Source organism: Cucumis melo, chromosome 1 (assembly GCF_025177605.1).
Source record: "Cucumis melo cultivar AY chromosome 1, USDA_Cmelo_AY_1.0, whole genome shotgun sequence".
NCBI classification, from domain to species: domain Eukaryota; kingdom Viridiplantae; phylum Streptophyta; class Magnoliopsida; order Cucurbitales; family Cucurbitaceae; genus Cucumis; species Cucumis melo.
Window position 1 is genome coordinate 35,874,216 of NC_066857.1, and position 15,866 is coordinate 35,890,081.

The 15,866-nt window shown below is 41.7% G+C and overlaps 1 long non-coding RNA gene across 1 annotated transcript; it reads left to right on the forward strand.

Moving 5' to 3' along the window:
- The first annotated feature begins 13,842 nt into the window (after window positions 1–13,842).
- Window positions 13,843–14,948, forward strand: LOC127151395 (uncharacterized). The gene is made up of 2 exons (XR_007824324.1): window positions 13,843–14,062; window positions 14,690–14,948. It is a non-coding gene; the product is annotated as an uncharacterized LOC127151395 (long non-coding RNA).
- The last annotated feature ends 918 nt before the right edge of the window (window positions 14,949–15,866 follow it).

The window sequence follows — 15,866 nt, forward strand, 5'->3', positions numbered from 1 at the left end:
AAATAATAATTAATTATTGTGGAAGATAATTAATTATTTTTGGAGAAAGATAAATAATAATTAATTATTGTGGAAGATAATTAATTATTTTGGAAGAAAGGTAAATAATAATTAATTATTGTGGAAGATAATTAATTATTCTGCAGAAAGATAAATATTGATTCTGGAGTGAAGTTGTTATGGTTGGGTTAAGATAATTCATGTTGGAAGTTATAAGTGATTTATTGGAAAAAAAATTTGATTGATTAAAAGAATTGAGGATTTAAGTTAATTTGAGATTTTGGAGGGAAAAGTTGGTTTTGGTGGAATTGGATTTAATTGAGTATATATATATGGATATATATATATATATATATATATATATATATATATATATATATATATATATATATAATTATTAATTTGGAAAAGTGAATTAATTATATGATGGAATATAATTATATTTGTTTGGAAAAGAAGATAATCCATGAGGAGAGAGATGGTTGATTTGATTGGACGAAAAAGATATATATTTATAAGAGAGAATAATGGTTTAAATAAATATATATTTATTGTAGATTTTGGTGAGAGAAAAATAATAATAATAAAGAAGTATTATTATTATTATTAATGGTTATAAATGCCTAAGATTAAGGCATTTATTTAGGAAAGATAATGGGAATAAAGATATATGTATATTTTTTGGTATTATATATATATATATATATATATATATATCCTAAAAGGAAAAGGAAAAGGAAATAATAATAATAAATATTATTGTTATTATTTGGGTCTATAAATAGCATTAAAATGTTTAAGATGGAAATAAAGGAAAAAGAAAAAGGTTCTTTATCTTCTTCTCTAAGATAACCCTCTGCTGTCGCCGCCTCAGTTGAAGTTAAGAATGGTCTCTTTGGAAGCTTGAGGATTTAAAGTGATGAATTTTTCATCAAGGATAAGAGGATTTTTCAACCTTCATTTGAGTAACCTTGGTAAGCCAAAGAAATTAAATTAATATTTTATTAATTTAATTTTGGATCTATTTGGGGTTTCTGTAAAGGTTCAATTGGCTAAACTTTTTTAAGATCTAAATCTTAGATTTTTTCCAATCAAGGTTGAATTGGTTTCAACCCAATTTTTAGAAAGTTAATTAATTTGGGAGAATTTTTTGGTGTTAGCCAATTGCTAATTTCATTGATTAAAATACTAAGTTTTCCTTTTATGATTAAGATCAAGTTAATTGGAGAATTTTTACTGTCAACTAGGGAGTATCTTGTTTGGCTAAAATCTCAAGGTAAGAGATTCTCCTACTAGACTTTCGAACTGAATTTAAGAGACCGCATGTAATTATGATTATGCATTGATGGTAGCAAAAATGCATAACTTGATGCTACTGATAATGACTGTCATTTTATGGATGATTGATGATGATGACTGAGATTATTATGTTGATGATTGATGATGATGACTGATGTTATGTTAATGACCGGTAGTATGTTGTTGATGACTGTTGATGATTGTTAATGCATGATATATTAATCACATGATTAAGGACGTTAAGATTAATACTTATGCCATGTTATGATGTTATGTTATGCTACATGCTATGGATAGGGTGTTCTGTTAACTTTGTCTATTAGAGTCGTACCTGCATGGGTGTCCTTCGGGATCACCACCTATTTAGAACTGTGTGGTTCGACGGGACGCCAGTCTAGCATGGATATAGATATGATTCGAGTGATTCGACGGGGTCCTCGCATCCCGATTGTCTTAGTGTTACCCCGGGTTCACTACAGACCAGCATGTCCTAGGTGCTCCCTCGAGACACCGAAGACCAGATTTTCGTTCCTACGGGAGCGCATGTTGCACGTGTTCGGGAACGTGCCAGAGATTGGGTACCATTTTCAGGACTCTAATGGGAAGTTAATAGACACCTAGCGGGACTAGTAGTAGGTCCCTTACTGAGTATATGTTTATACTCACTCTTTCTATGTTTAACATTTCAGGCGAAGGTAAAGGTAGAGGAAAGCTGGCGAGCGACAGAGAAGGATCCGTGACATGCCATATGAGGACTCAGTTTTGCTTCCGCATTTATGTTTCAGTGTTTTAATATTCCGTTTTTAATGAAAATTTATTCTTCCCTCGTTTCAAAAAGGTGTCTCTTGTCATTGTTTCTTTTTAGTAATGACCTCAGCTTAGTATAAAGAGTTGGGTCGTTACATTGCATGTCGTTAAAAAAGAGCCCTTTCTCTCTTTTAATGCTATACGAGAATTAAGTGTGTTTTGCAAAAATTTTTGCTTTACTATAGATTATGTGTGTGTGTGTTTGTGGTTGAATTGGTGAATAAAGGTTAATAATCTCACAAACAAATTTTATTTCGTTGATTTGAAAATATTTCTAAGGCACCAATTATCTGTTTGAAGGTGGACGATCTAATGTCGGTCCACCTTATAATTGTTAAACTAAAAATTAATCTTAATTTGAAATAAGTGTTTTGGTTTTATAGATGAACAGGGAAAGTGTGAAAATAATTAATTTGAATGATTAGAGAATAAGGTAACGATAGAAATAATTCATTTTAATCCAAAAAAATTCACAGGTTATTTCGATAAGATAACTTTATGTTTCTTCTTTGGTCTCGAGGTGTCATGAACGATTTGTCTTCCAAAACAAAAAAAGTTATTTAACATCTCTTGAATGCATTGTGTTTCAACAAGATTACATAACAGAATACTGTAGCGTGTGAGTAATTGTATATAGATGAGAAAAAAATGAAGAGGAAAGAATTAAGGGAGCTATAATTTTTATGTTTTTTTATTGATAAGGAAAAACCATATATTTTTAAATCATCTGTGTAACGCCCAACAAATTCGATTTTTTTTGTTCATTGTCATTAATATTTAAATGTGGTCATGGGAATTTTAAATTTATTGGAAGAACCTTACCATTTTGATTTCTCGAGTAATTAAGGTTGGGAATCCTTATTTTGTTTAAGATAATAAGTATTTTTTTTATTTATTGGAAATAATTGGGGAAGTCTTTACTAAACTAAAGTTGGTTGTTTTGGTGAGATTTGGGGAGAGAGAGGAGGTGGTTGTTTTGGGTTTTTTTTTAAAGGAAAAGAAAAGAGTTATTTTCTTATAAAGCTGCGTTGGGACCCGTGCATAAGAAAAAACAAAAAAAGAGAGAGAAGCAATTAAGTTCTCCTTGAAACCCTAGCCGCCGAAACCCTAGCCGCCGCCTTCGCCGCCAGCGTTCAAGCGCAAGCGCTCGGGAGCCAGCCGCAGTAGAAGCCGAACCACCCTCCCAGCCGCGCCGGACGAGTCAAGCCATCGTACGCCTAGGAGGAGCTACGCCGCGCCGTGTCTGCAGCCGTCTCTCGCACGCCCGAAGCCGAGTCGAAGTCACCTTCGCGCGTCCGCAGCCAACCCGTCAGCCAGCCGAGTCGCGCCGCTTCGATCCGACGCAGCGCAGCCGAAACGCTCCTTTGCAGCCGTCGCCGAGCGAAGCCGTGGGTAGCCGACCACCAGCAGCCGTCGCGCCACCCGAAATCCGGAAGCCAGCGCCTCGCGCGCAAGGATCCGACCGAAAACCCGCCCCGCGACCCGAACCGACGCGCGCCATCTTTCAGAACCCGACCCGCGCCCGCGTGCGTCCGCGTGTGAGCCGCGTCCGCGTGTGAGCCGCGCCGCGCGCTTCTGTGTAGCCGAGTCGCGCCCGCGTGCAAGCCGCGCCGCCTGCACCACAACCTGGGCCGCGTCTCCCTTCTGTCGCAAGCCGAGCCGCACGCATAAAGTTCCTGTACCGAGCCGAGTCGAGTCGCGCCTGCGCCAAGCCGAGCCGGTCCCTGTCCTTTTCCAGCCGAGCCGCGAAGACTAATTTGGCTCCATCCACCTAAATTTTGGTAATTAAATTAATTATTGTGGCATTACCCGGTAAGACTCAATGTTTCGAACGCTAATTAATTTAATTTGGGACTAAATTAAATTATTTTCCTTAAGGGACGTCTTGGACCAAGTAATTGCTGCAGCGCGGGATTTCTTCGGTAGGGGCTCGAGCACTGCAACCTCTTTCTAGGGTAAGTCATTTCAAATGAGTCTTGAACCGTTAGTCGTTGGTGACCTAATTACGAATTTTGGTATATTAAACAGTTAGGACCTCGTCGCTTGGAAAGCATACTGCCTCGCGGTTAGGACTCATCAAGTAAATCTCCAGATAAGAGATTCTACTACTAGCTCCATGTATAGAATTATGAGATTTTGTATACTTCAATTGTGCGTGTTGGGGGCTAGACCGTACGATGCATGAAAACAATGATAGTATGATGCAAATGACGATATGGTTATATTATAGAATGTTGTGTGATGACGAGAGCTATTATGTCTGTAAGACGGATGTCGAGATGGAGAGTGTAATGATGATTTATCTGTTATGTTATATGCCGATGCCATGTGTATGTATACTGCGATTAGGGTACCTGTTAGCTTGACCTGTTAGAGTCGTACCTGCATGGGTGTCGTTCGGGATCACCACCTATTGAGGACTGTGTGGTCTGACGGGACACCAGTCTAGCATGGATATAGATAGGACTCGAGTGACTCGACGGGGCCCTCGCATCCCGATTGTCCTAGGTGTCCCCCGGGGCACCGAAGACCAGAGTTACGTTCCTACGGGAGCGCATGTTGCACGTGTTCGGGAACGTGCCAGAGATTGGGTACCAGTTACAGGACTCTAACAGGAAGTTAACAGACACCTAGTGGGACTAGTAGTGGGTCCTTTACTGTGTATTTTATACTCACTCTCTTCATTTCATGTTTTCAGGTAGAGGACGAGGCAAGGGCAAAGGCAAGCTGGCGAGCGACCCGAAGTGACCGTGGCGGGCCATAGGGACTACTGCTTCCGCTTATCTTTATTTTAGACTTTCGTACCTGAGTTTGAGTATTCTTCAGTACTTATCATCTTATTATGTAGATAGGGCCCGAGTAGGACTTAAGAACGCATTACATCTTTTTGCATAATTACCTTGTTTGAATTTTCATAAATAAAATTCCTCAAACCTTATGCGTTTTTAATAAATTTTATGACTTAAACCACTTGTTCTATATTTAGTAATGACTTCGATTCAGTATAAGGTGTTGGGTCGTTACAGTTGGTGTCAGAGCACAGTGTTTTAGGTTCTGTAGACTGACCTACGATGTAAGTCATTGTTTTGTTTTGGTTTTACCTCACCCTATGGCTATACGGTCCTTCGGCACTCGCCAGGTATGTCTAAAGCCTTGCTAATGTTAAGATTACAATTTTGCCTGAATAGTCTAGACCTAGAGATAGGCTGTTAAGCTCTTGTGGTGAAAAGTTTTGTTAGTGAATTTTAGGGAGAATGCCGCCACGTAGAGGTGCACGCCGAGGAGGTGGTAGGGGAGGCAAAGGAGCCGGTCGTGGCCAGCCGGAGGTGCAACCTGCTGCACCGGCGGTCGACCCTAACGCACCGGTCACCCAGCGGATCTCTCCGCGATGGAGCAGCGTTATCAGGACATGCTGCAAGCTGCTTTGGCGCCTTTCCTTGCCGCCCAGCAGAACCAGGCCGCCCCTGTTCAGGCCCAGGCCGTCGCTCCTCCAGCTCCTGAGGAAGCTCAACCCGTACCAGTTCAACTGTCCGCCGAGGCTAAACACTTACGGGACTTTAGGAAGTATAATCCTAAGACCTTTGACGGATCCATGGACAACCCCACAAAGGCCCAAATGTGGTTGACATCCATAGAGACTATCTTCCGGTACATGAAGTGCCCAGAAGACCAGAAGGTGCAGTGTGCAGTCTTCTTCTTGGAGGATAGGGGTACTGCCTGGTGGGAGACCGCTCAGAGAATGCTGGGGGGCGACGTCAGCAAGATAACTTGGGAGCAGTTCAAGGAGAACTTCTATGCTAAGTTCTTCTCTGCCAATGTGAAGCACGCCAAGCTGCAAGAGTTCCTAAACTTGGAGCAAGGCGACATGACGGTGGAGCAGTACGACGCCGAGTTCGATATGCTGTCCCGCTTTGCTCCCGATATGGTAAGGGATGAGGCTGCCAGGACGGAGAAATTCGTTAGAGGACTCAGGCTAGATCTTTAGGGCATTGTCCGAGCTCTCCGGCCAGCCACGCATGCTGATGCACTACGTATAGCACTGGATTTGAGCCTGCCTGAGAGAGCCGATTCGTCTAAGGCTGCCGGCAGAGGGTCAGCCTTGGGGCAGAAGAGAAAGGTGGAGACGCAGCCTGACGTAGTACCGCAGCGAACTCTGAGGTCAGGAGGTGTCTTTCAGAGACACCGACGGGAGCTTGCAGCAGCCGGGAGGACTCTGAGAGAGCTACCCGCTTGTACTACCTGTGGGAGAGTCCACGGAGGTCGTTGCTTGGCTGGAAGTGGAGTCTGCTTCAGGTGCAGACAGCCGGGGCACACTGCTGATGTGTGTCCTCGGAAACCCTTTGAGACGACACCGCCCCAGCCTTCTGCGTCCCAGCAGGGGAGAGTTTTCGCCACTACCCGGCAGGAGGCCGAGCGAGCTGGTACAGTGGTGACAGGTACGCTCCCAATTTTGGGGCATTATGCTTTTGTGCTATTTGACTCTGGGTCATCCCACTCGTTTATATCCTCTGTTTTCGTTCAGCATGTGGGTTTGGAGGTAGAACCTTTGGGTAGTGTTTTGTCGGTTTCTACTCCATCTGGGGAGGTCCTGTTGTCGAAAGAACAAAAAAAGGCATGTCGGTTAGAGATAGCGAATCGTATGTTAGACGTGACCTTGCTAGTGTTAGACATGCAGGATTTTGACGTGATACTAGGCATGGATTGGCTGTCAGCCAACCATGCAAATATAGACTGTTTTGGCAAGGAAGTTGTCTTTAACCCTCCCTCCGGGGCTAGTTTCAAATTCAGGGGGGTAGGCATGGTATGTATACCCAAGGTCATCTCAGCCATGAAGGCTAGTAAACTACTCAGCCAGGGTACTTGGGGCATCTTGGCAAGCGTAGTGGATATTAGAGATCCAGAAGTTTCCCTATCTTCCGAACCAGTGGTAAGGGAGTACCCTGACGTTTTCCCAGACGAACTCCCAGGACTTCTGCCTCCCAGAGAGGTAGACTTCGCCATCGAGTTAGAGCCGGGCACTGCCCCTATCTCGAGGGCCCCTTACAGAATGGCTCCAGCCGAGCTAAAAGAGTTGAAGGTCCAGTTACAGGAGTTGCTGGACAAAGGCTTCATCCGGCCCAGTGTGTCGCCTTGGGGAGCCCCAGTATTGTTCGTGAAGAAGAAGGATGGGTCGATGCGCCTTTGTATTGACTACCGAGAGCTGAACAAGGTGACAGTTAAAAACCGCTACCCCTTTCCCAGGATTGATGACCTGTTCGATCAGTTGCAGGGAGCCACTGTCTTTTCCAAGATCGACCTGCGATCATGCTATCACCAGTTGAGGATTAGGGACGGTGACATTCCCAAGACGGCCTTTCGTTCGAGGTACGGACATTACGAGTTCGTTGTGATGTCTTTCGGCTTGACTAACGCTCCTACAATGTTCATGGATTTGATGAACAGGGTGTTTAAGGACTTTCTAGACTCGTTCGTCATAGTCTTCATTGATGACATCTTGATTTACTCAAAAACTGAGGCTGAGCACGAGGAGCACTTGCACCAGGTTTTGGAGACTCTTCGAGCCAACAAGTTGTATGCCAAGTTCTCCAAGTGTGAATTCTGGTTAAGGAAGGTGACGTTCCTTGGCCACGTGGTTTCCAGTGAGGGAGTTTCAGTGGATCCCGCAAAGATTGAAGCGGTGACCAACTGGCCTCGACCGTCCACGGTTAGTGAAATTCGAAGTTTTCTGGGCTTGGCAGGTTACTACAGGAGGTTCGTGGAAGACTTCTCACGTATAGCCAGCCCGTTGACCCAGTTGACCAGGAAGGGAACCCCTTTTATCTGGAGCCCAGCATGCGAGAGTAGCTTTCAGGAGCTCAAACAGAAGCTAGTGACTGCACCAGTCCTGACAGTGCCCGATGGTTCGGGAAACTTTGTGATCTATAGTGATGCCTCCAAGAAGGGACTGGGCTGCGTCCTGATGCAGCAAGGTAAGGTAGTTGCTTATGCCTCTCGCCAGTTGAAGATTCATGAGCAGAACTACCCTACCCACGACTTGGAGTTGGCAGCTGTAGTCTTTGCACTGAAGATATGGAGGCACTATCTGTACGGTGAGAAGATCCAGATTTACACCGACCATAAGAGCCTAAAGTACTTTTTCACTCAGAAGGAGTTGAACATGAGGCAGAGGAGGTGGCTCGAGTTGGTGAAAGACTACGACTGCGAGATCCTGTACCACCCAAGTAAAGCAAATGTAGTGGCTGACGCGCTGAGTAGGAAGGTTGCACATTTAGCAGCGCTAATCACCAAGCAGACCCCCTTACTCAAGGATTTTGAGAGAGCCGAGATTGCAGTCTCAGTAGGTGAGGTTACCGCACAGTTGGCTCAGTTGTCAGTTCAGCCAACCTTGAGGCAAAAGATCATCGCTGCTCAGCTGAATGATCCTTACTTGGCCGAGAAGCGTCGTATGGTAGAGACAGGGCAAGGTGAGGGCTTCTCCATATCCTCTGACGATGGCCTTATGTTTGAGGGACGCCTGTGTGTGCCGGAAGACAGCGCAGTTAAGACGGAGCTTTTGACTGAGGCTCACAGTTCCCCATTTACCATGCACCCTGGGAGTACGAAGATGTACCAGGACTTAAGGAGTGTCTATTGGTGGAGGGGCATGAAGAGGGAAGTGGCAGACTTTGTCAGCAGGTGCTTGGTGTGCCAGCAGGTGAAGGCACCTAGACAGTGTCCAGCCGGGTTGTTGCAACCCTTGAGTGTGCCAGGGTGGAAATGGGAGAGTGTGTCGATGGATTTTATTACGGGACTGCCCAAGACCCTAAAGGGCTACACGGTGATCTGGGTTGTGGTCGACAGACTCACGAAGTCGGCCCATTTCGTGCCAGGGAAATCCACTTACACTGCCAGTAAGTGGGGGCAGTTATATATGACAGAGATTGTGAGACTACATGGAGTACCCGTATCCATCATTTCAGACAGAGACGCTCGTTTCACATCGAAGTTCTGGAAAGGACTCCAACTTGCATTAGGTACGAGGTTGGACTTCAGCACAGCATTCCACCCTCAGACTGATGGTCAGACAGAGAGATTGAACCAGATTTTGGAAGATATGCTGCGGGCCTGCGTGCTAGAGTTTTCAGGAAGTTGGGACTCTCATCTGCATCTGATGGAGTTTGCCTATAATAACAGCTACCAGGCTACTATCGGTATGGCACCGTTCGAGGCTCTGTATGGCAAGTGCTGTAGATCCCCGGTCTGCTGGGGCGAGGTTGGAGAGCAGAGGATGCTAGGCCCCGAGTTAGTGCAGACTACCAACGTAGCCATACAGAAGATCCGAGCTCGTATGTTGACAGCACAGAGCAGACAGAAGAGTTATGCTGATGTACGACATAAGGACCTCGAGTTTGAAGTGGGAGACATGGTCTTTCTGAAGGTAGCACCTATGAAGGGTGTTCTGAGGTTCGTGAAGAAGGGGAAGCTGAGTCCACGCTTCGTAGGGCCGTTTGAGATACTGGAGCGGATTGGCCCCGTGGCTTATCGCTTGGCGCTACCCCCATCTTTTGCTGCAGTGCACGACGTATTCCATATCTCCATGCTGAGGAAATATGTCGCAGACCCAACACATGTGGTGGACTTCGAGCCACTACAGATTAGCGAGAACTTGAGCTACGAGGAGCAGCCTGTCGAGGTCCTGGCAAGGGAGGTCAAGAAGCTTCGCAGTCGAGAAATTCCACTGGTCAAAATCCTTTGGCAGAACCATGGAGTGGAAGAGGCCACGTGGGAGAAAGAAGAGGACATGAGAGCCCAGTACCCCGAGCTGTTCGAGGATTAGAACTTTCGAGGACGAAAGTTTTCTAAAGAGGGAAGATTGTAACGCCCAACAAATTCGATTTTTTTTGTTCATTGTCATTAATATTTAAGTGTGGTCATGGGAATTTTAAATTTATTGGAAGAACCTTACCATTTTGATTTCTCGAGTAATTAAGGTTGGGAATCCTTATTTTGTTTAAGATAATAAGTATTTTTTTTATTTATTGGAAATAATTGGGGAAGTCTTTATTAAACTAAAGTTGGTTGTTTTGGTGAGATTTGGGGAGAGAGAGGAGGTGGTTGTTTTGGGTTTTTTTTTAAAGGAAAAGAAAAGAGTTATTTTCTTATAAAGCTGCGTTGGGACCCGTGCATAAGAAAAAACAAAAAAAGAGAGAGAAGCAATTAAGTTCTCCTTGAAACCCTAGCCGCCGCCTTCGCCGCCAGCGTTCAAGCGCAAGCGCTCGGGAGCCAGCCGCAGTAGAAGCCGAACCACCCTCCCAGCCGCGCCGGACGAGTCAAGCCGTCGTACGCCTAGGAGGAGCTACGCCGCGCCGTGTCTGCAGCCGTCTCTCGCACGCCCGAAGCCGAGTCGAAGTCACCTTCGCGCGTCCGCAGCCAACCCGTCAGCCAGCCGAGTCGCGCCGCTTCGATCCGACGCAGCGCAGCCGAAACGCTCCTTTGCAGCCGTCGCCGAACGAAGCCGTGGGTAGCCGGACCACCAGCAGCCGCCGCGCCACCCGAAATCCGGAAGCCAGCGCCTCGCGCGCAAGGATCCGACCGAAAACCCGCCCCGCGACCCGAACCGACGCGCGCCATCTTTCGGAACCCGACCCGCGCCCGCGTGCGTCCTCGTGTGAGCTGCGCCGCGCGCTTCTGCGTAGCCGAGTCGCGCCCGCGTGCAAGCCGCGCCGCCTGCACCACAACCTGAGCCGCGTCTCCCTTCTGTCGCAAGCCGAGCCGCACGCGTAAAGTTCCTGTACCAAGCCGAGTCGAGCCGCGCCTACGCCAAGCCGAGGCGGTCCCTGTCCTTTTCTAGCCGAGCCGCCAAGACTAATTTGGCTCCATCCACCTAAATTTTGGTAATTAAATTAATTATTGTGGCATTGCCCGGTAAGACTCAATGTTTCGGACGCTAATTAATTTAATTTGGGACTAAATTAAATTATTTTCCTTAAGGGACGTCTTGGACCAAGTAATTGCTGCAGCGCGGGATTTCTTCGGTAGGGGCTCGAGCACTGCAACCTCTTTCTAGGGTAAGTCATTTCAAATGAGTCTTGAACCGTTAGTCGTTGGTGACCTAATTACGAATTTTGGTATATTAAACAGTTAGGACCTCGTCGCTTGGAAAGCATACTGCCTCGCGGTTAGGACTCATCAAGTAAATCTCCAGATAAGAGATTCTACTACTAGCTCCATGTATAGAATTATGAGATTTTGTATACTTCAATTGTGCGTGTTGGGGGCTAGACCGTACGATGCATGAAAACAATGATAGTATGATGCAAATGACGATATGGTTATATTATAGCATGTTGTGTGATGACGAGAGCTGTTATGTCTGTAAGACGGATGTCGAGATGGAGAGTGTAATGATGATTTATCTGTTATGTTATATGCTGATGCCATGTGTATGTATACTGCGATTAGGGTACCTGTTAGCTTGACCTGTTAGAGTCGTACCTGCATGGGTGTCGTTCGGGATCACCACCTATTGAGGACTGTGTGGTCTGACGGGACACCAGTCTAGCATGGATATAGATAGGACTCGAGTGACTCGACGGGGTCCTCGCATCCCGATTGTCCTAGGTGTCCCCCGGGGCACCGAAGACCAGAGTTACGTTCCTACGGGAGCGCATGTTGCACGTGTTCGGGAACGTGCCAGAGATTGGGTACCAGTTACAGGACTCTAACAGGAAGTTAACAGACACCTAGTGGGACTAGTAGTGGGTCCCTTACTGTGTATTTTATACTCACTCTCTTCATTTCATGTTTTCAGGTAGAGGACGAGGCAAGGGCAAAGGCAAGCTGGCGAGCGACCCGAAGTGACCGTGGCGGGCCATAGGGACTACTGCTTCCGCTTATCTTTATTTTAGACTTTCGTACCTGAGTTTGAGTATTCTTCAGTACTTATCATCTTATTATGTAGATAGGGCCCGAGTAGGACTTAAGAACGCATTACATCTTTTTGCATAATTACCTTGTTTGAATTTTCATAAATAAAATTCCTCAAACCTTATGCGTTTTTAATAAATTTTATGACTTAAACCACTTGTTCTATATTTAGTAATGACTTCGATTAAGTATAAGGAGTTTGGTCGTTACAATCTGTATCCATTCAAATCTTCACATATTTCAAAGAAAAACATATCCTTCAAGTAATTATAGGTTTTAGGGTATCCTTCACCCAAAGAGAAAAGGAAATTAATAATAATAATAATAATAATAATACTCACGAAGGATTATGCATGGCTTTTGATTCCTAGTTTTTTTTTTTTTTTAAATAACTTTATTCCTTGTTCCAATTATTTTAACTCTGAATTTTTAAATTGTTTTCTTTAAAAAAGCTATCAGATATTCTTTCTAAAATGACATATTAAAATGGATGGAAAAATGACGTGAAAAGCAATAAATTATTAAAGAACTAAAATATTTGTTTTATTGTTTATGACCCAACATATTTCATATAAAAGAGTGAATATTATTAATTATAGTAAAATGAAAAATGTATTACAAAAATCAAACGTTGAAAGGGTTAAGTACTTGATTTCTAACTTAATCATAATATTAGATCTTAAGTACAGAACTGACTTTTCATTTCGTACATCAATTGAATAATGAAAGAAAGGTAATTGTAACTAATAAAAATGGTTGAAATGCCTTGAATTTAATTTGTTATGTGGTGCTACAAACAACAAAGAACATTTGCACCGTTTGTATTAAGAAAACATTCTCTCTAATAATAGATTTTCTCTCAATCTCGTAAATGTAGCTAACACTTCGTTCGTAAACTACGTATATCAAATGTGTCGATTTCTCCATACGTTTTTGGTAATTCTATAGTTCGTCGTCATTTCTTCAACAAAAGTTGTGACATCTCTCTTTATCTTTTCAATGTGGGTGATTCTCAACTTACTTCAAACTATGTAGTCTATTTGAGTTCACGAGTCCTTGTCCGAATATAATATTTTTTTATACTAATTGTGACATCAACTTTCTATTTTTATACTAATTGATTTAATATTAAATTAGTAATTGGAGAGAAATATGATGCGAATATAGTGATTCAAATCGTAAGCCTCATGATCGCTAACACATATCACATGTCAGTTGACCTATATGTTTTATACTAATAAAATTCTTTATGTCGATTGATAACTCAGCTAATTAGGTGAAGAAATATGTTATGATCCTGAAAAATAAATAAATAAACAATTGGAATAGAGATCACTTCTAGGTTTAATAACTTAAGCGTGTTGTAATATTTTGAAGAAAAATAATTATAAATGTAACAAATGATACTATGATCTTATTAATTGATATGGTCTAGGTCTATCATTGATGTAGCACTATATATATGTGTGTGTCTATTTGTTATATTTAGAACTAAAAAATCCGTTGGGAGTGTCAAACATAATTTAAGGTCATGTTGAAGTAAATTTTCAAAATAGCAAATTGGTAAACTACAAATGGATCTTCCACATTTGTAGGGTTTTAACGTGTAAGGTGCATTTAGCCACAAGCGGAAATTAAATTTGTCCAAAAACTTGAGGTGAAGGGAAGCGTGGCAGCGTGTCATCGTAATACGTTCGTTTTCCGATAGTATCGTCATGAATACCGTTTCTTCCTCAATCCGATTTGTAGGGTCGTGGTTTAAACCAAGAGTTTTTTTTTCTATATATATATAGAGGGTTTTTCAATCTTATTTTCTATAGAACCAAGAGCTCAACGATACATAATTTTGAACCACAACAAAATTTAAATTAAGAAAAAATGAAATCAGTTGTAATTTTTTTTATTATTCTTAGCATACTTGGTGCAGAATCCACATCTACATTTAAGGATTCCCTTACGGATACCAACCATGCGGTTGATCTTCATAAATTTTGTAAACTTGGTTGTGTCTTTTCTCTTTGCAGCAATGTTTCCACCCCAGAAAACCTGAGTGAGCTAATTTCTAGTACTCTTGTATTACCTATTTTATTCTTGTACATTTTTGGATGAAGCTAATATATATTTTAATCGTTTAAGTTTTTGGACTTTTGACGTCTCAATCTAAATGCTATTACATATAAGTAACCTCTTGTTTGGTTCTTTTCTTCTTCCGGCTTCTATAATATTGTTCCTTTCACATGGCTCTTTTGATTATACATATCTATGAATGTCACATTCTAGTTGTGATATTCTGGTCCACCTACAGCTAATTCACATCATCTTCTCTTTTGTTCCAAAAAAAAAAAAAAAAGAGTTTTAGGTTAATGTGTTTTTTGATATTTCTTTTAAATTTTATGCAGTAGTACTGCTGGCAAACATGTTGTAATGAAAATAATTCATAGAGGAAGACAATGTTTGCTATTGAGCATGAAATGTCATTAGAGATGATCCTTGTCATGACTAACATTCAATTAGAGTAGTATTCATATACAAAATTTGTATCTCGAACTCACAATCAACGAGAGATTAGTAGTAGTATTCATACTAAAATTTGGTCCGTTTCTTTAATAACTTTCCCTAGTTTCGATGGACTATTATGTTTTCTTTAATTGTTTCTTTTTCTTTCTAAACCTGACAGATGTGGACAAAGTAGAAAGTTGTGTGAATGGGTGTGATCAAACGTGTAAGAAGAACTGATGCTAAAGAAAAGAAGATGAAGTATACTGAGAGGAGAAGGGAACAGGGATTGGCTTCCCAAGATATACTATATATGAATAAACAAAAAGCAAGTGGTGAAAATCAAAACCATTGGTTTAAAAAGATTATTATTTCATATTTAAGCATATGTTTTGTTTTGATATAAATAAAGTTTCAAGTTTTTGCATGTCGTTAAAAAAGAGCCCTTTCTCTCTTTTAATGCTATACGAGAATTAAGTCTGTTTTGCCAGAATTTTTGCTTTACTATAGATTGTGTGTGTGTTTGTGTTTGTCGTTGAATTGGTGAATAAAGGTTAATAATCTCACAAACAAATTTTATTTCGTTGATTTGAAAATATTTCTAAGGCACCAATTATCTGTTTGAAGGTTGACGATGTAATCTCGGTCCACCTTATAATTGTTAAACTAAAAATTAATCTTAATTTGAAATAAGTGTTTTGGTTTTAAAAGATAGGATGAGTCAGTTGGATGCATCGAGCATTTTCACGAGGTGGACACCCCATAACACCCTCTCATTACTCCTAGCTCACTAATTTCTCTTAAAAAATAATCCTAAAAAGTTCTCGAAACCTACACAGCTATATAACAATCAAAATGATACCTCTAAAGTTTGTTTTATTTCTATTTTCAATTTAAAAAGTTGAGTTTCAATTCCCCCTCCATTTATTGTTAAAAAAAATAAACTATTTTAATTTCATTTTTTTAGAAGATATTATAGATGAATCGGGAAAGTGTGAAAATAATTAATTTGAATGATTAGAGAATAAGGGAACGATAGAAATAATTCATTTTAATCAAAAAAAATTCACAGGTTATTTCGATAAGATAACTTTATGTTTCTTCTTTGGTCTCGATGGGTCATGAACGATTTGTCTTCCAAAACAAAAAAAGTTATTTAGCATCTCTTGAATGAAACTTTTTTCAACAAGATTACTTAATAGAATACTGTAGCGTGTGAGTAATTGTATATAAATGAGAAAAAAATGAAGAGGAAAGAATTAAGGGAGCTATAATTTTTTATGTTTTTTTATTGATAAGGAAAAACCATATATTTATAAATCATCTGTATCCATTCAAATCTTCACATATTTCAAAGA